At 40.6% G+C, this 20777-nt stretch overlaps 1 long non-coding RNA gene across 1 annotated transcript; it reads left to right on the forward strand.

Moving 5' to 3' along the window:
- Window positions 1-633: 633 nt before the first annotated feature.
- LOC125323524 lies at window positions 634-15013 on the forward strand. The gene is made up of 3 exons (XR_007202543.1): window positions 634-1801; window positions 2449-2702; window positions 14928-15013. It is a non-coding gene; the product is annotated as an uncharacterized LOC125323524 (long non-coding RNA).
- Window positions 15014-20777: the final 5764 nt, after the last annotated feature.

The raw sequence follows: 20777 nt of genomic DNA on the forward strand, positions 1-20777 counted from the left end.
CTCCTTCTGAGAACCTCATGTCACAGCCAGCAGAGGAATTGGTGCTAAATTGCCATAACTGAATATCTGAGGCGTGAGCTCCATCCAGCCTCAGTAAATGCTGATAGGCAAAGACTTGCAATAGAAGAAGTCACTGAGGAGAACACTGCAGAGCTGATGTTGAAAGGTGACTAGGAAGCCCTAATCCCTTTGGATCAGGACACAGCCAGGTGCTGAAAGGATCAGTCTTTGGTTTATGGAGAAAATTATGATTCTTGCCAAAATTCCTTGATTGTTTCAGACAAACTAGATTCACCAGAAAGACTTGTTTTTACATTGCCATTTTTATTTTTGAAGATTATCTTCTGAAAACAAGAGCCTTCTTTGCTGTCGTTTTGATACATGTGATTTTGTCATGGACATCCTTTCCTGGCTGATTGAGTAGTGTTGTTCCAGAATGTCAGACCTCCTCTGGATTTTAAACGTACTCCACCAAATCCACCTTAGGATGAATCTCCATGATAGAAGCAATACTGCCTTCAATGATTGCATTGAACATAAAATATATTTACTGATTTTGCAAGACTTTTTAATGAGCTCTGGAAATTTTTCAAAACTATTTAATATCCTTAGAAGAAACCTAGTATAAAAATAAAATATTACTTATATAAAGCACATCAGGATGCCATGGAGGGAAAGAGCCATATACAGACCATTTACTCTGCTCAAAGTGGATTTAGGACTCAACAGTGTGCTGAGAAAGTTAAAATGCCTATTAGCCAGTGCCAGCTGCACCAGAGGCTGTTTTCAGATGTGTTTAATGGGCAGGGATCCAGCATTACTGTCATATCTACTTCCATCCTTTGCCTGTCCCTGTCCCTGAAGTATGTAGTGGTATTTCCATATTGTATAAAGCCTATTTAGTAGTGAAGATCCTTTCTTGAGCAATTTTATAGCTTCAAGACTCAGGCAAAGTAAAAAAAGAAACACCAGAACCCTCTTCCAAAAAAAAAAAAAAAAAAAAAAGAAGATCGTTTTCCCCACATAAAGAAAAGTAAGTCTATCAATTTAAAACATCCAGACTCCTGCTGGTCTCCTTTTATTTTTTTTTTTTTCCCTAGTTTTTAATTACTTTTCTCTTAACAGCTCCTCATGACAAGATATCTCTCTTCCCAGCCCAGAGGGAATGACTGAAGCTTCTGTTTGACTATCCCAGTGTTTTTCTGACAGCTGTACTGCTAGCTTTGCCTTCTTATCTTTTTTTGTTGCTGTTTTTCCTTAGCTCTTGGGATTGGCTAATAGAAGATCTCTGTTGTGAAGCACATCTACAACGTGGCAGGGTCATTTTTTCCCTCTGGCAAAGGAGTTTTTGTTTGCAACAGGTGAAGATGAGTTGGTGCAAACAGCAAGCTGTGTGTAGTAGTAACTCCACCAACTTTGAGGGTCTTTATCAGAGTACCTAACTCAGTGACACATACAAAAGAGGACATGAAGCTGGTCTCTGGAAAGGAAGTACAGAAGACTTCTGAGCTTGTGCCAGACCCCAGTGAAGTCCAAGTGAGTGCCCAAGTGTCCCATCATTGTCCTTTCCTGTTAGTACATGGAGCACAATGGGACAGCAGTCCTACTAAGAGCCTCTAGGGGCTACTGCAGTTCAATAAATTACAATAAATAAAATGAAAACCCAGTTTTGAGTCTGATATGGGCTGTGTTAATCTCTGGTGTGCTATCTGGGACTTCAGAAGAGTTACATGCAATGGAATACCGCCCACTGAGCCTTTGCTGACTGCTCTCACATTGCCACGAAGGATAAAGGATCGCAGTGAGTACACACTGTTCTCTTAGGACGCAGTGTTTTGTCTTGTTTTCCTGGAGGACGAAATAGTCTTTCAGTAGTCTTTCTTGCTTTGTTCCCTGCTTTCTGATAATACTATAAAAGTAGCATCTTTAGCTTATGCTGGGTTCTGCAGAGATCACTCCAACTTTATGTACATAACAGTTATTTCACTCTTTGCTAGCGCTTTAATGAAATTTGCTTTTATTTGAGTTAATAAGAATGAATGTTTTACTAATTTTCTCTTTAAAGATACCATTCACCCTTGATAATTCTCTCCCACCACATGGGGTTTGGTTCACTGTGAAGTGTTGCATGCGCCATACGAGGCGTAGCAAGAGAATGTTCATGTGAGAGAAGGAGCAAGCTTGAGAGCAGAATATTTAAGAAACTCAGAATTTAAGAGGAAATCTCTGCAGGATATTACAGCAAATTTCACTCCAAGAAGGTTTCACTATGTCAATAGGCGTAACACAAAGGCTGCCTGTTTTTTCACAAACAATGAATCTTCTCCAGCCTATAAGTAATGTAAAGTCTCAAGATCTTTAAAAAATTCTGCTAGCTTGAGGCTACCTACCCAGCATGCCTCCTTGTTTACAGCTTCCACTACAAACATATATTGTGTTTGTTTTCAGACAGACATCAGCTTTCCCGACTCCTGCAATGAACCTCCAGTACATATTAGCAGCAGGCTTTTAAGCAGTTTTTATATCCAGTGACGCTGGACAGCATGATCATGGAGTGGTTGGCTCTACACCACGGAGAAGTGATCTCCTTGGCAGGAGATGTGTGGTGCAGCCCCTTCACCTACAGTGGTAATGAGTTACTGCCATCAGCTGCCACACCTTATCTGCTCTTCAGGCAAACTCCCTTAAAGCCATTTATAAAGGTAAAATTAAATGATGCGCTGAGTAAAGGTGCTGCCACACCTTACATGGATCTTGGGCATATAAATGGGATCTACACAAAGGAATGGATTTGTAAGGTTCAATTTTTGGTCCAAATTTTTGTCCTTTGTGTGAGAGGGCCTGAACTCCCAACATCTCCAAGAGTGCAGATGAATGTCCTTACCGCTTGAGCCCTCTTCTGATTTTGTTGGTCACTCATACTGCATTTTTGTGTGCAGATAAGTAAGCCCAGGGGAGAGACCTTGTGCTTAGGCTAGTATATCTTGCCAAGGTTAGGACCCCTTGCACGGAATAATGTGCTTGGAGTCTGGCAGGATGCCGAGGGCACAGACCCTGTACGTGTCCCTTCCTAACCAGCAGTGTCTCATAGGAAATGCAGGTGCTTCTCTGTTTTGTCTGGTGTCTGATCCTGTCCCTATGGGTATGGTGTACTCTATGACAAGTGTTTGTTCATGTTGTTTTTAGAATCGCATTAGATTGTAGACGCTCAGAAAGAGGTTTTGTGTGCAGTCAGGAATACAGAATCCTGGGTATTTGTAGAGCTTACAGACAGGAAAACAAAAGTCAAGATGCTGATGGAGTGTGGGCAATCGAGATTTGGATAGCAAGTCTGAAGTTAAGCAGTTAAAATCCACTTTCTTTCAATTTCATCCACTTTCACTCTTTATTGGAATGATCCTGAAACACATTGTTCAAAAAAATCAAATTTGGGTAAAGGACAATTTAGTCTATAGCTCTACACTTCAAATGAAAAATTCGTAATGATGAAAGGCTTCTGTCTGGGACCTGAGTCTTGGCTACTTCTAAGCATCCTCAGAGTTTTCTCTTTGTTGTTACCCACTCTGGTTTTCCTGGAGGCTTTTTACACATGAACCAGAATTTTTAAAAGTGAATGCAATTTATTTAAAAGCACATTTGATGTTCAAGAAGAGATAAATAGTTCATTCTAATACAATGTAATAGACCAAGACTATAACAGCGTATGGCCCACACCAGAGAGCTGGATTGATTGTTGGGATCAGTCGAGGAACAACTGCAAGCCATAACCATCATTCAGATTTTTTATTCTGTATGGGAAGGGGCATCCACCCAGATCTTTCCAGTTTTCTAAATCTTGGCTGACAGGTGTCCATCCACACAATGACAGCAACACAATACACTGCTAGACACAGAGGGAAGATCCCCTCTCCCCTGCTTTGGGCTGATTCACTGAGGATATAAGGGAAGTACTTTCTTGGACAAACTATGACTGAACCATTGCATCAGTGATACCCATTTAGGAGCATTCAGCCTGGCAGTTGCATAATCATGAAGCGTACCTGCAAAATATAAGCAAGAAAAGCCTCTAGTCAAGTGAATTTAAGAAAGCAGCAAGGGGGAGGGAAGGTTCACCAAGTCAGATAATGTTCCTGTCCATCCCCCAGGAGGTGAGCTATTGTCAGGCTTTCATTAGCTCTTAAAATTCCAGCTGCACATCGAATTTCCAGGCCCTACATATCCAACTAAGGTATTACTTCCTTACTGCCCAAGTCAGGTTTTGTGTTCTACAAATGCTCTCCAGAAATATCATTATAAATCCATAGCTGAAAGGGCCTGTGCATCTTAAGTGCTCTATCATTTTCTACCTCTGAATATTCTGCCAGCAGAGATTTAGAACATTGGCTCTGTAAATGCTTTCATGTCAAGACTAAAGGCAAAACTTGTTTAATTCATTCTTTGACCCAACAGCAGCTTTATCTTAGGTTATCACTTGTTAAGCTCTCTAGAATGTTTTAAACATGAAGGGGGCTGCTGTGTATATATATCCAGTGTATTGTATTTTACTTGTACAAATTTGACAGTAGTGATCCATAAACATCAAACCATTTCCTTTCTGTGCTGCAAAATATGCTTTTATTTATCTCCAGTCCCAGGGTGTGTAACCCATCCTAGACAAAAGAACAAAACAAAAATTGTATTTTATTTTCTACCCAATTTGTAATTCTTTATTGTAGGTCACTAGAGGTCACAGATCTATATACATCTGCTTATGTGTATATATTTTTATATTTTCTTGTGTGTATAAAATAAAGTTTTGGTGTGCATATAAATATACCTGTACGTACTGTTTGGGTACATGTGTATTTATAAGTATAAATATGCACACACATGAGGACAATTTTGCATGCTGTGGTGTAAATGGAGGACTGTAGTTATATATCAAATGTACTGCAACCTGATTAGAATAACAACTAAGGTTTACTGTACATCAAAATAATTTACACTACTCTGGGTAAACCCATCATTTCTGTAAGCACAGGATTTATCTCTAAGTTGTCAAAACACAACTGTATTTAAAAACAGCATCTAAAAATGACCCCTCAGAAATGACATCAACAGAATCCTTTTGGATTTACATTACATAACGTATCAGAGACTCAAAAGCCTTGTATTATAGAGTCACAAGACTCTTGATATCACTCTGTATATTTACTCCCAACAGTGGTGTTTTCTACACCGTAGGACAGATAACTTTTCACCCGAACACCCCATTCTTGGGTTGAAGTCTGATTCCTCTCTCTCTGAACATCATGACAAGATCTGAGTACTTGCCATCCTTTTATTGCCTCTTTTAAAAACCCAAAACAACCAGCCAAAGCCAAAGTAAAAAAAACCCGAAAAATAACCCCAAACCATCAATTGGGTGGGAGCCTCGAGGGGAGGCTTGTAATGTCTTGCAATACATTCCCCAATCCAGAGAAGCAGGGGACCAAGGGCCGCAATGCAGGCAGCGGAGTTCAACCCTGTGCAGAGACATGGATGCTATTTCAAATAGTTCAATCTCAACACCCATCTTATCTTCTATTTACCCACTGTGACATCAGCACAAAAGGGTTTAATAAGCACATACTAGACTAGAATGAAACTGCAAAGCTCAGTGTCTGTTCAGGAAACTGCCTGCTACTTGCTGATACCACCTTCCAAAACTACATGCTACAGTCCTTGGGTCTACCTGTGACTACCAAGCTGGAGATGGGGAAGCCCTCAGCTGGTGGTGGCTGCTGGTGGCTGTGGTGTGTCACAGAAGCTCAAGCAACCCCTGTGACTAAGTGCCAATCAGTTAAGACATGGGCACTAGCAGCAGCAGACCTCTGTCAGATGCCTTGGCCCTGAGTAATTTCTCAAGAAGATATGTTAACAGAAGGAACATGAAAACAATACCCTGAATGGAAGTACAGGACAGCAAAAGTTACAGCTCCATCAGGAAGGAGGTACTTTAGAAATGTGGTAGACAGCTTGACAAAGTTTAAATCATCTGCTTTGTAACTGCAAGTAATAGTTGCCAGCAGCAAGGGGCATACTTAGAAGAGAGTTTTCTTTTTGACACCTGCTTGTTTTGAAGCACTTTATGGTTTTAATAGTTTTCAGTTGGTGCAGGCAGCAAAACCTATGAAAATACAGTATAGAACTGCAGAAAGAATGTGCCTCGTACAGAATTAACTGGTTGTGGCACGCGTACAGAGCAGACAGCAGGGTGAGCAAGAACAGTGTGCTAAAGAGAGTTGGAATTAGCCCTGACTAATAAAAACCAGCAGAAGATGTTACCTAGAGTGAGATTCAGCTCCACCAGTCACAGCTGTCAAAAAAGTTAGATGTCTAGTCAAATCTAATCCCTTATGTTCTTGAGGCTGGTGAGGCACCAGCACAAAAGGCAGGTCCAGAGGTTAATGAATCTCAGCTATTTGGAAGAAAGCTTAAAACAGGAAGATCTGTCCTCTCAAAGGAGCAAAACCAAATACCAAGGATAAAACCTCCATACTTTTTCCACAGTTGCAGTAACATGAAATGAACCACATTTATGACCCAAGCTGATGCTCATAAGGAAAGAACACTAACACAATAGACATGCTGGAACAGTCAAAATCCTCTGGTTTTCATGTGTGGTTGGGGTTGGAGGGAAATAAATTTGTAAAATACTCCAACACCAGGCACTGTGAAAGATGTAGACAGACAGTGGGAGGCATTTCTGCTAAACTCTCGTTCTATGCCATGAAAGCTAAAAGGGTTTTAACTATATAACTATAACCAAAATATTGAGCCCCAGACAAGGTATACTGAGGTCCCTGATGCACCAGATGCCAGAAAAATTTTCAATTTCTGTAATTTTAGTTCCCTTTTGAGTTCAGAATGGCTTCTATTTCAATTTGCTGCTATAACCTGTAACAATGGAAAATCATAGCTCACACTGAACAACAAAACCATATATTTATTTCTTTTTAAAGAATGTATGAATATTTTTAAGAAGTATAAGCAGTTAGAAAGCCCTGAGACCAGTTGATGTTAATGATTTTCTATTCAATGCATGGATTTTTCTTAAATAAATAAATAAATAAATCAGCTGTTAATACCGTGCTTATTCGTCCACTAATGTCATAGCCATGAAAAAGGTATGTATACAATGTAGTATGCTCCACTGGCACTGAGACAATGACACCTTTTTAGAGTGTGAGTAGAGAAATTATTTCAGACATATATTTGGAATATCTATTTGAAGCTATCATGTTGCAGTGAATTAAATGTGTTTATCCATGCTTACTCTGCAATCAAATCTAGCACTGTAGTTTAATGGGCTGATATTCTCATCACTTTAACTTTCTTGCTTGACAGGGGATCAGCCTCTCTTTGATGCCCACATAGAGTAGGCAAACTTGCAGATTTCAATCCTTCTGGAATTCTTCTCTGAGATAATAAGCTATAGTGTACCTTTTGGCCTTACAAAGAAATTGTGAGTCTGGCAGCATTCCCCTCAGACAGGGCAGGACCTCAGAGAGGGGCTATTGGTGAGGAAACTTCATCGTCAATGTCATTACAAAAAAGGTAGCTCCTTAGAAAAATGCTTGAAACCCATGCAGAGAACTAAATTAGCCATGAAGAACAACAAAACCCAGTCTATCACCACTTAGAAAAAAATACCCAGATGAAAGTTATGGGACTAAATAACCTGAACTTGAATGGAATTATCTGGGCGTTTTTTGTTTCCTTGTGGGTCATATAGAAAGAAAAAACAGTGCTACACCTTTGATGTAGTTTTAATAAATATTCAAAGTCCCTTCAATTACTGCCTGAATAATTACTGTGGATGCAAAAAAAAAAATGGGGAAAACCAGAATGACTTTCTGGTCTTCCTCAGGGGAATAGCCTTTGGAAGTAGCAGCACTGTATAACACTGTATTGTATGCGAGGCAACTTCAAAGAGAGGAAAGGAGAGAGATGAGAATAGTAGATGTTGTAAGCCTCTCAAAGGCACTATCTTGCTAGCTGTGCATGCAGAAGAGTCTACTTTAGTGCTACAGCCTTGTGCCATGGTGATTGGCCAACTACAGTTTTGGAAATGATGCTTTCTTGCTCTTTGTGCCCGGAAGGAAGTCTCTGTACATTACCTTGCTGTCTGCTTCACTGAATCCTTCACAGTGAAAAAAACCTGGCCATGAGAAACAGAGAATGTTTTCAAGCCAAAACACATGAAGACACTTCTCTTGGTAGTGAGAGTTTAATTCCAGGGATCATTATCAGCGCATCTTATGCTTTGATCCACTGCTAGGCTTGTTGAGACCAGCCTTTTCCAGAAGCACACCATGATCCCTCTTGTGATTCCCCACAGAACTTCAGCAACACCACTTCTCTCATGAAAACAGGCAGAACTTTGTGATTGATGTTTTTAAGCTATTAGAGTTGAAGAAAATATTTTGTACTGTGCTGGTGAAGGATATTGGAAGGTCTACATGGTGTCTCTAAAAAGGCTGATATCACCAAGTCATGTTGTGCTCTCATTCTAGAGGTCCAAGAAAGCCTTTAATTCATATTGAGGAAGAGTCATCTTGTTATCTCACTCCATCCCTCAAGTTACTAGCTGGACAACCCTGTATTCCCCACAATAACAGAATGGTAGGGTCCTACTCTCAGGTTTTTTCATTCATTACCTCAATGTCCGTATTATAGTTATTAGTTCACCTGACTCTCTGATTGCAAGGATGGCTCAGTGGACTCTATAGCCTTCCAATTTTCAAAGAATTCTATCATCACACACTGTGTGGACATGTCCTCTCAGTCTCAGAGAATCAAGTAGCAATGACTGAACATCATGTGGATACACAGTCATGTCCTATGATGCTGCTGTCTCCCAGTGAATCTGAAGTGTGTTGGTCTTAGCAATTGCAGAACTTTCCTAAAACTTAAAAATGCCAACAAGGGTTCAAATACTTCATGCCTTGGTCAAGCCAGTTGAAAGACTGAGGAATACTGAGGATGAGGGATAAACCTCTCAAAATCAGAACATGGGTATGAAAGTCATCCTTCTCTACTTCAGCTTCCTGTATTGCATTTTATAATTTCTGCCCTCAGACAGCTGCTTTAGGGGGCCTGTATGGGGAATGCTGGGCTTCCTCTATTCCTATTTCCATATATAGGGCAGTCTCTGCTACTGACTCTTGATACTCACATTTCTGTTTTGGAGAATGCAAGCCACATCAGTTGAAGCTTGTGAGTGACGGGGAATTCTGCAGAGGAAACAGGATCCTTCTGTTCTGCTACTGCTGGTTAAAAAAGACTCCCTTTCTGATTGTCATGCCAGTGATCCACAACTTTCTGGGTTGAATAGGAGCTATATTTATTATGTCTTGCCTTCTTCTGTGATTCAGCAGCAAACAGGCTGAGATTTACAAACAAAAGTAAAATGACATCAGCAGTTGTCAAATACAAAAAGACAAAAGTGACAAAGACATTTTGCTTTAATACTTCTAAGCAGATACTGCAAGTAACAGAATGCACACTCAACCACAAAGGAATATTCAACATGGAATTTTAAAACAGTTGCTAGCATTCATGTCTTGGAGAAAGAAATGTTCTTGCCTGCCTCAATAGCAATTGGCATTTTTTGGTCAGCTGATCAAAGATGGGCACAGCAGCGGCTGTGGGCAGCTGCAGCAGCTGAGCCAGTGAACCCTGGCACAGGGACAGAGCCAACAGGTGCCAGCCAGGCAGGCAGCACCTATGCACAGCATCAGCCTCGTACAAGACCTCAGGAGGACATGGGGATGGTGCATGCCCTTCCAGCTATGCTAGGCACTTCTTTGCTGTTACAACTAGTTCCTGCTTTACCAATACTGAGGGAAAATGAAGGGTTAAAGGCAGGGTAGTCATGGATCTCTAACTGTGCTACTCTGTGTATGGTCACTGAGCTCCTATCAGTTACCAAGCCATCCACGTTATCCACAGACAAACTTGCCCACTAAGCTAGGGGGAGACCATATACCAGGCTTTTCTGGAGCAGCACTAGAAGCACTGCCGAACTTTGTGCCTTGTTAATCACTTGGTGTAGTGAAAACAATCCAGTAAATTCCTTGTCAGCATCTAATAATTTTCTTTATCTTTCTCCAGTTTTCTATGTAACTCACAGAATCAAGAGGCTAATTCATCCCATAGATCTAGGCTTTCTGCTATAATCAGGTATCCTGTTTGGCATTTCCTTATCTGATCAGCTTCTCTTGTACAGAAGGATGAGTAAATGAGGACCACTCAGATGAGAATTGATCAGGGCTTATTCCTTAGAGCCCAAATCAGACTTTTTCTGATGCTGAAGCAGATGCTGCCCATCTTTCAAAGACAGGTGCTCATATATTTCTGACCTTTCCTTCCCACCACAGAGAAAAAGGGCCTGAAACACAGAAAGAAAGATATTTTGCTATGGGCTTATATTCCTTCACCTATGCTTCTCTTTCTGCCTCTCCTAGATTCCCTTGATCAAGAGTCTCTTGATCTTTTGGTTCTGAAAGTCATCACACCAAGTTTCAAACATCCAATCATTCATAAGTTCTCCCTCCGAGAAATATGTCAAACTCATTTTGCATGTTTGTCTCTGATCCTCTTTACAGATACATTTAAGAACTTCCCTACATTAACATTCCTACTCTTCACCTTGCATCAGATGATTCCTTTCTCTTTTCAAAACTAAATGCCAGATTTCTTTTGATCTCAGGAGTGAAACTGACTTTTTACCTCTGTTTTCTTAATAGCTGAGGGGAAGCATTGTCAGTTTTGAAGATTTCAGCTCATGGTATTTTCTGCTTGAACAGAAGCATAGCCAAAGCATGTATTTTTCACCTTAGATAATATGCCAATTCTCTAAGGGCAAGAGGCTCAACAGGTAAATGGGCATGAATTTTACAGAAATCAGCTATCTAAGTTAGACCAGCTGAGATTCTGGTTGGAGAAATCAAAAGCAATCTGTTCTAGAGAGCAAGTACAGTCAGCAATTGACTTTAAGTTGCTTTTCTTTTCAATGCATATTCTTGGCTTGAGGATATCAAAGAGTTTTCTTCTGACTCTTCCTTGTACTTTTTTGTGGTCCTACTTGGGTGTAAGTTCACCCTCACACTACGTATTCACTTTCACTCTCACCTTGCTTTTAGACTGGGTGCTGAGCTGACATCTCTATGAAAACTGTCTGACACATCCTATGGCTGTCACTGAGCAAGACCAAGTGGCCTCTTTTTCTGCTCATTGGTTTCTCATACTTCAGTGACTCTCCTGTTTATTTTTGGAGGGCCTTGTAGCTCTGCTTCATTTCCTGCACAAACTAACTGCTGCAGTTGAGTAGGATGAAAGGATCCATGCCCATTTTTCTTCCACATTGCCCTTTCTTCATGCATTTTTCCCCCCTATCCAATGGAAACAATGACTGAGTTAGGTGGTAGATTTCAAGTCCCAACAAATAAACACACAGTGATGAGTCCTTGACTTCATTGCAGGTTCCATAATTAACAGAATTCCTTTCTTGCATAGGTGGGAAGGAAGGTATGCATCAGCACTGCTGCCTGGCCAGTGTATTTGGGAAATGGAGTTTGGTGCAGAGGCAAAGTCCCCAACAAAGAAACAGAACAGGATCTCTGGAGTGCTGTGATGGCTCTTCAGAACTGAAGTATTTCATGCAGTTTCTTGGTTTGCCTGCTCAGGTTTTCAATGAAAAATTGAAATGTTCTATGGGAAGCAGAACCATTTCATGAATAATTCACTGCAACTGAAAGCTTGCCTCTCGGTTGCAAAACAGTTTGATGTAAAACTTTTCAGTTGCTTCCAATCAGGACAAATGTAGAATTCTCTCTGTGCTGTCCTGGGGCTCAAAAGGCAACACAGCTGTTGTCCTGTATCTTCAGTAGCAATAAACATTTGATTAGCTTGTGTGCTTAAGATATAGGCGTGAGAAGAAGAAACAAGAACTAATTTACTGGAAGTCCCCTTGAATTCTCCTCTGAAATTATTTTGCTTGGGATTGTTTAGGCCAGGGATAAAGCTTAGTTTTTTCTTGCTTGTTTCTGTTGTATGTTTGTGTTGTGCAAAGGCCTGTTTTTTTCACACGTTTGAAAAAAATCAGCTTTATTTCTTATTCTGCCATTGTACTAGGTTTGTCACCTGTTTGCTATACGTAATACTTTTCACTGAGATGGATTAAACTATTCAAATGCCTTTGAGCTGATGTGCTTCTAAACTAAATTCTGTAATAATTAATGAAGACATGTACTGTAAAAATAATTGTCCCAGTTTGGTGTAAGAGAGAAAACTGAGAGTGCCAGTTGCTTCATGGACAGCCTCAGCTGAAAGATCACCAAAAGCCACCATAGGTGGTTTGGGAAGTTTTGACTGCGTCTACATTAGTCTCTCTTTCTGCAGAATATGTGCTTTCAATCCTCAGGACGAGTCAGTGGGCACCTTTCCCCTGATCATCTCCCTGTTTTTCTACCTGACTATTGGAATATGGTAACATTTGGTGGAGGTGGTACATAAACCCTCTGGTTGCTTTCATCATTCTGTCAAAGGGAGGAAAATAATCAAAGTGCTGCAGCAAGAAAACAAATGGCCAAATAGCCATTGAAGCAGGAGGTTCCAACTCATTGGAGCTCAGCTTATTACAGGCCATATGCCTGAGTGGCTCCTCTCACCAAGTGCTTCACCCAGATATGGAAACAAGTGTGAAAGTGCCTGTGGTTCATCAGGCCTGATTTGCTATAACCATATGCAGCTACTGAGAGCACAGAAAATAAGAACCTGAAGAGGCTGTGGGGCTAACAGAAGAGAGAATCCTTGACAAGATACAACATTAACATATAAATTTCCCAAATATTTATGTAAAGATGATAACAGGCAATAATAATTTGTTTTTCCAAGCTCACAGCAGATGATCTTGTTTTAGTCCACAGGCTATATTCCTAAATTATGCAGCTTATAGGTAGAGAAATAAATTGAAATGCTCTTCTACTTTTAAATATCTAGATATTTTTAAATATCATGGGGTTGGATTAATAGTTTCTCTTGACAGATACCACTAGCTCACACCCTTATGCTCAACGTTTGCAGGGCTTGCTGTGTAAATGAGGGACTAAGCACATAACTCAGGTCCTGAATGATGGCTGTGTTACAGAGACTGAATGGCAGAACTGCCAGAATAAGGAGAACAGAATGGGTGGAAGAAGTCTTTTTTTACTTGGCATTTCAGTTATCTTTACTTGGCAGAACTCTTTCCAAGAGCACTGAAGTGTCAGACCCCAGCCAGCCATTTCATTTGGGTGTTAGGAAGTCTTAATTTTCTAGAAAATGGAAGTGGCCCTCAGCAACAAAGAGCTTGCTCTAGAGCTGCTATATTCCCCATCCTCTCTGCACAGTACTTATTTCCTCACAGGGCTTAGTTGTTTAAGGACTTCTTCTGGAAGACATGCTCCTGCTAAAGTGTCTTTGCTAATTTGGAGAAAGCATTCTTTTCAGAATAACAATATGCAGTTTTAGTTATTCTGGAGGAGGTGCTCCGCTCTAAGTTCATACCATGTCCTTAATTCAAAAGGGTTTTCCTAAAGAAGATGGTGCTTCATCTCTCATCACCTGTTCCATATTTCTGCGGCCAGTTGTACAGCTCTGTGGCCTTTTTGTCCTCTATACTGGGGTTATGTCATCTGTCTAGTAACTCTTTGCACACATAATTCACAGCACTGTCATAATTCACTACAGCTACATCGGTCCACCCACATTTTATAAAAAGGATGATGACAAGCTTTATTTCATTTCATTTATACTCCCCTTCTATGTGAGGGACTCCTGTCCTACCTTTGAAACCTTTCACCTTTATTTTCTGCTTTGGTGGCTTTTGCTTCCCCTTTTATATTGCCCACTTGAAAGCTTTTTTTATGGTTTGTGTGCCTTGCTTAACTTTCCTAGCAGCACATCAAGTAAGCATGCCCTTTATAACTAAAATGAGCTGTGCTGACAGCACTGGTCTGTCTCTGGTTTGGTTTGAAATGTTGTTACATGAAATGCTAAGGAAGGTGTCTAGACATGGTGCAGGGTAGGCATCTCATGCACACTGTTAGAAGACATTACTAATCCCTCAGTGCCAGTTGCTGTCCTCACCCGTGTTAGTTCAAGGGAAAAAGAAAGGTTATATGACAATGTTTTTACCTGCACAGGATGGTTTTAACAGCCTTTCTTTTCACGTAACAATAAGCAAAACTAGATATGGAAATCTGGTTTCTTAGAAATTAAAAATATCATCTTACCAGTCTTAATAAATTTGCCATTCTTTGCTTCTGTGTTGCATAAAGGTCCATTAATTATTCTGCTGTCTCTGAACATGGCTCCAAAGAACGGGGTGACAACCTTTTTCAATAAAATTGCAGATTTACAATTTTCCAGCTCAGTGAATTGCTGGTATTTAAATATATTGAAAGGCCAGTGCCAGACTGCTCTGCCTCCCTGTGCTGCATTTTATTGGAAAGGGGGTGCTAGAAGGGGGCAGGAGGAGAGAAAGAAAAGGAGCAGAGAAGAAAATACAGGGCAGGCAGATATGATGGTAGGAAAAGCCTTCAAAACCAGAAGGGATTAGAGTGCCTGGAGGGACCTAAGGCTCAGAGGTGGGTGGCCCTTGGTGTCTCTTCAACCCTTCTCTTGCTCCCAAAAGGGAGCAATGAACCTTACTAGGACCCTGGACAGGGCAAGGCTGGTTTCTCCCAAGAGGTATGGTCCATCACTCTGGCTGTGAGATGAGGGCAAAGCTGGTCAAACTGCCTTTTGCCTCTTTGCCCAGGAAATATCAGAACAAAGCACAAACTCTGCACCATGCCTCAAATCCAGGTAGGTTTGACATGGCTGTGCAAACATGTGGGATGATTCATACTTTCTTTCAGGTCTCCTTGGCTGGGAAGGGGAAAGATGAGTCCGTGCAGGATTTTCCTCTTGTCTGCAATCAAAAATTGGTTTTATCCTTCTGCAAAATTGTGCATTCTTTTGGCAACAGGGAAGGCAGGAACAAAAAATAGTAGGAAACAAAGTAAAGGGACTGAAAAGAGAAAATTAATGTTTATCTACATAAAAATTATCAGAAGGTAGAGGGATGGGGGGTAGCAACAAAGGCAAAGCTGAGGCTTACATTTTTGTGCCTCTGGCTTGTATTCATATGTTGTGACATATAGTTAAGCAACATCTTATGTCTGCCTTACCTGAGTATGACAAACAGCCTTTCTTACAGACAAAAAATAATAAAATATCCAACTCCTAAAGCTCACTCTATCCTCTCATTGCTTACAGAAACAATAATGCTCCTGAGGGCACTTGAGTACTGCTGGCGTTGGACACCACTGGTGGAGGAAGTGATGCCTTAGGACTTAGCTTTTATACTTTTCAGGTCCTATACTGCTTTAGTCTGTAATTCTAAAACTCCCTAGCCTGTTAGCTAGTATTCTACCATTCTGGTTAGACATAACAAACCCTCTCTGGGCCTGGACTCAAGGACACCTTGCTGTCCCAGGCCCTGAAATATGTAAACTGAGCCTCTGGGGAGGGGGAACAAACTTGGGGTAATTTCATTACCTGAAACTGTAATTGGAGAATTAACCCTGATGTGCAACTGGACCAAACTTATAAAAGTGTGAAAAATCCGTGACCCAGTGTCCATCTTGGGTGGAGCCCCTCGGAGGCTTTTTGACTGCCCAAGGTGTACCTACTGAAGGCCCTCAATAAATACCCGCTTTTATTCTCTTAATATTGTCTAGACTCTGTTTCCAGGTAGCCACTCCTCCAAGGCGACAAAAGCAGCATGGCAATCTTCTAACAGCTCAGCTGAATCCCAGGAAACTTATTTAGAGGTGAGAAATTACTTCAGGTACATGGATCATCTGCTGAGAACAGTGCCAACTTGTGCCTGGTTTTAGACATGGATGGACCGGCCCAGGACCATCCCTACTGCCTGGCTGTGCCACGAGGAGTCGCAGGGCTGTGCCCAGGACAAACTCCCTGCCACACAGTCTCTCCAACCATTTTGTTTAAGAGCTGCAGAGACAGAAGAGAGTCTCAAAGGCCTTTAAGTGTTGGCTCCCTGATTTTCTTTGGCTCTCTGTTTTTGTAACTAAGCTGCTGTGATAACAGCCAGGAGGCTTTAAAGTCTCTCCTCCTTTGTAGGAAATTTTACTGGAACTCACCGTGGCTTCCAGGTTGCGCACATTGAATTCTGCTGTGTGTGAGGCTGAAAGAGGAGATGTCCATTTCCCTGTGGTGAAGGTGCCCAAGAGCCTCTGAGGGAAGTCCTACTGCTAAAATAGCATCCTTCTCTTTCCCCTCTTCCCATCATTGTCCTTCTTTTTCCTAACATGCCACACTGCATACACCAAGGTCTGTTCACATCTGTGCTCTGTGGTACTGGACAAAGATTTCTTTTTGGTTTGCTTGTGTTTGGTACTTGGATGACCTGGATACAAATCTCACTTGGAGTGGAAGCTTTCTTTGAGTTTGGCAAGTAGGGTGGAAATTATGTGAGGATCACCTCATCACAGATGACTCTACTGTATATCTGAGACTGTCACATCTGTCTCCCTCCAGAAGCCAGAAATTAAGAGAAGGAAATATGTCTAGAGCACAGTGCATCAGACTTACTTCATTCCTGTCTTAGGATGAGATAAACATGCCTCAGAGGGAACTGTTTCTTTCTGGCCACCGCAGGGTGGCCATGTTTGTAGTGGTCATCTCTATTATGGATAGCTACCTTTAGCCAAATAAATTGTACTGCAGCCACTCCTGTCTTTAAGTTTACCCTTTATAGAGGTGATACAGAAATTTTCCATTTGCAGAGATGTTGTGAAACTTAAATGCAGTAATTAATTAAATGCAGTAATGTGGCATCTATGTGGGGAGGTGAGAGTGGAATGGCAATGCTTATCAAACTGTGAATGTGATGAGCTGCCCTCCAAAGGCTGTCAGGGAGGAGTTCCTCTGGCACTGGCACCTCTGCTCAACTCCACGTTCATGAGGAACCCAGGGAGTCACGTCCATTGCCTCATCTTTATCCTGAATTATTAGTAACATGGGCAGGTCATGAAGTAGATGGTTTGTTGCAGGAAAAGGCAACATTGAAACCTCAGCCTTTATGGATGCTGATGTTCCTCAAGAGAAGTCACAGCCATAAATTGGCAGAAAGTAGAGATACCATGAAATTATTGTCAAGGGAGACAATGGAAAGAGAACTTGATGTAAAATGTCTTTTTAATTCCTTTTTATTGAAATTGCTTTACTTTATTTATGTTTATCTCTATCACACACACACTGAAAAAATCCAGGGTTCCAGCAAAACTATATTTATTTTCAGTTTGTGTTGTTAAGAGAGAGGTTTTAATTTTTCCAAAAAGCAATGGGTTTACTGAAACCTTTTTTTAAAAAAAAATTCCTGTCCAAATACAAGGAAGCTGCATAGAAATGTTTCTTTTTTTCACATGTCACATTAAGAAATCAATTTTGCTACTTGCTTTAGCAAGATCAGGAGCTCATCCAAATTACAGAGCATGTGTCTGAATATTATATTTTTCTTTAAAACCCTGTTCTTGAAAGTCATTCTGTTGACCATATTCTTCATTATTAAGATTCTAGTCTTACTTTTTCTAATTTTCGAAATTTTTAATCAGTCACAGTTCCCTGTTCCCACCTTCTTGATCTAAACATGGCAATATATAGTTGTTTACAAGGCACAAAAATGTATCACAATAATTAAGGCAAGGCTGGGGCTCTGCTGGTGTTTGCTTACATTGCTGTGGAAGAATATGCATACTTATTATGAAAACTCACCTTCAGAAAAAGATAACTGTTTGCAGCTACAAATCAAATCTGTTTCTTCAATATATTTTAGTATATTTGCCAAAATCTCTAATCCTGGATTGCTCAGGTGGGTTTGAAAGAATGCTTTCCCTCTCTTGGCCTCTCACACACGTACACGTGCACAAACACTCACACACCAGGGCAAGTGCACAGAAATTTCATCAGGCATTTCAGTATTTGTTAGGCTTCACAATTCAAATTTGGTTTTTGTGTAAGGAGATTAGGAATTTGACTGACTTTCTGGGGCATATGGAGAATAAAAAGTACAATAAACTATGCTGAAGACTGGAGACCAGATAACAGTACATCAGCTGCTAATTGCTACGTACACCACACAGTTGCAAATGAAGCACAGCAAGAGACTTGAAGATTCTATTATATAGGATTATAACAATGGTCCATGAACAAAGCTAGAAATTCAGAAAAAAAGACCCAAAAACTCCAAAATAACAAAACAAACAGTTGGAAACCCTGTAGGGTTTTTAACAATTTTGTAGCTGGAAGGGTCTTCCTATAATTCTTTTCCATGACAGTGCTGTATCTCCCTCATGTTGGAAAGAACAGCCCCTGGCAGCTTTCACAATCCAGACTAGCAGCAGTGAGGTTTACCCCCTGCAGGATCCTCCACTTTCTCTCATAGCTGCTCTGCACTACAAGAGGGAGAGGTGAAAGGGAGAGGAATCTGGGCACTGCAGGGCCACCTACCAGACTGGGTGTAGAGCAGGGTACTGGGCACAAAGAGCCTCTTCATGCTTTTTCTGTGCTCACAGCATTAAAATACCAGCTCTGTCATGTTTTGCTGTACATATGGGGTGCTCTTGTTCCCTCCTCTCCAGGCAGCAGGGGAAGCAGTGGAGCTGGTGCCTTTTGGGCTGCACACAACCCAGTGCTCTGGCCTTGTCCACATCCTTCTTTCAGAGGGGGCTGTGGCTGCTCTAAGACACTCTTTCAAGCTTCTCAAAATCTGCAGGAGCCACTTCTCAAACCTTTGGATATTTGAGTGCCTTCCAAACGTCCAAATGGGGCTTCATTTTGCTCAGTTGAAGAGGATGTCTTGTTTTATTTAAATTATGTGTAAGGTCCTGTTGTAGTATGATTTTTTGTGGAGGTGAGATGTATGTCCCCTTGGGCAAAGTGAAGAATATCACTAAGCAACAATGTCAGCACACAAAGAAATTAAAGCAATACCACTTTCCTCACAAATGCAGGTTGCTCTGCTCTGTGCTTGCATAGCAGAGTGGGCCAAGTCTTCTTATGTGGGAAGAGAGTAGAGAAGGTCTTCAAAGGAATTTCAGATAAACTACTCCTGAATGACTTTTTGAGAATTGATTATATTGAAGATGGACAGTTGTCAAAGACAGACACAGTTACTTTTCCATTTTGTTAAATATACAATTTACAATAATGCTAGTTTTTAGGGTTTTGTGTGGTTTGGGGTTTTTTTTCCTGTTGTTGATAAAGGCTATTTGTCAAAAATGTGGCTATTATGCCATTTTCAGTCCCTTATTTCCCTTGCACATATGGCAAAACCTGAGTTTTCAAACTGGAAAAAATATTTAGCATCCTAAAAATTATCTCTAGGTTGATTTGAAGAATTCATTCACCTGTTGTCCTGAAGCCTTACTGAAATATGTGTACTGCTTCTGATATGTTGTGCATTACAGTGTCTTGTTCAGAAATACAAATACCTTATAGATAAAGAATATCAAAGAGATAAATAACTTTTTTGTTTGGAAGATTACTTTTATATTGAAAATATTTTGACCTCACTAAAAACAGAAAATAAATGAATTGAATGAAACAGCTTTTAAAGCAAACTCAAAAGTTTGCAGCATAAAGTACAACCAAATTTGTTCAGTCTTAGCTGTTGACACTGCACAGCCCTTTTTCACAGTGCAGCCTCATGCAGCCTCAGCCCATAGACCTTCCTGGTTCAGACTCTGCAGCCAGGCTTTGAACAAAAGGTGGGTTCCTCTACATGTGCTGGTGAGCACCCATAATGGCTGAGCACTCAGGTCCCCCACCAGGATGAAATCATGGTTTTCTGCAGACGCTGCTCCAGAGCCTACAGGTGGTTGCTTTTCCTTGAGGGAGAGTATTCATATACATATTCAGTGAGATGCCATCCAAGATGACTACGGACAGCATAAGTAAGTACCAGTCAGTGAGCCATAACAGCCCATGGGCTGATATATCGTTGTATACAGCATAAGGGAGCAACACATGACATGAATTCCTCAAAAGGCTTTGGAGAAGTTGATACTACTTTGGAAATACATTTAGGGCAACCAAGATTTGAATCTGCCTCCAATTTGGTGAGAAAGTAGCAGCTGTTTTAAGACTCAGTGGATGGCAATGGAGGGGTTCCTTCAGTAATGAAATTTATCACTCATTTGTACTTATATAATAACTACATTATAATTATATATATATATATGTATTAAGTAACATAAAGTAATAAATTACATTTCCAAGCTCCTGTGGATATAATTTTACAGGAACTAAAAGGATGTGAACAAAAAAATATGAGCCTAGTTTGGTTTATTTTTTTTTCCTCAGTACAAATGTGGCACTGTGCAAGCAGCTCTCAGATGGCTACAAGTTAAATTTTGTGTCTCTCTGGAATAAGAAGGCAATTTCATTGCAGCTGAGTGTTGCACAGACAGGGTGGCTGTAAAAATCTTCAGTCATTTGTGTTAGTCACAGAAGTTAAACTTTATTACTGGAAGACTGAACAGAGGCAGACTGCTTATGTTTTGGGGTAATTCTTTTTCCACTTTGTCTTTATTGTAATATCAGACAAGGTTTTACTGGTGTCACATAGACATTTGAGATTAACATGGAAAAGAATTTGGCCTTTCTGAGAGATTATGGGTTTAGATTATTTGAACATCTAT

Source organism: Corvus hawaiiensis, chromosome 3 (genome assembly GCF_020740725.1).
Source record: "Corvus hawaiiensis isolate bCorHaw1 chromosome 3, bCorHaw1.pri.cur, whole genome shotgun sequence".
Classification (NCBI taxonomy): domain Eukaryota; kingdom Metazoa; phylum Chordata; class Aves; order Passeriformes; family Corvidae; genus Corvus; species Corvus hawaiiensis.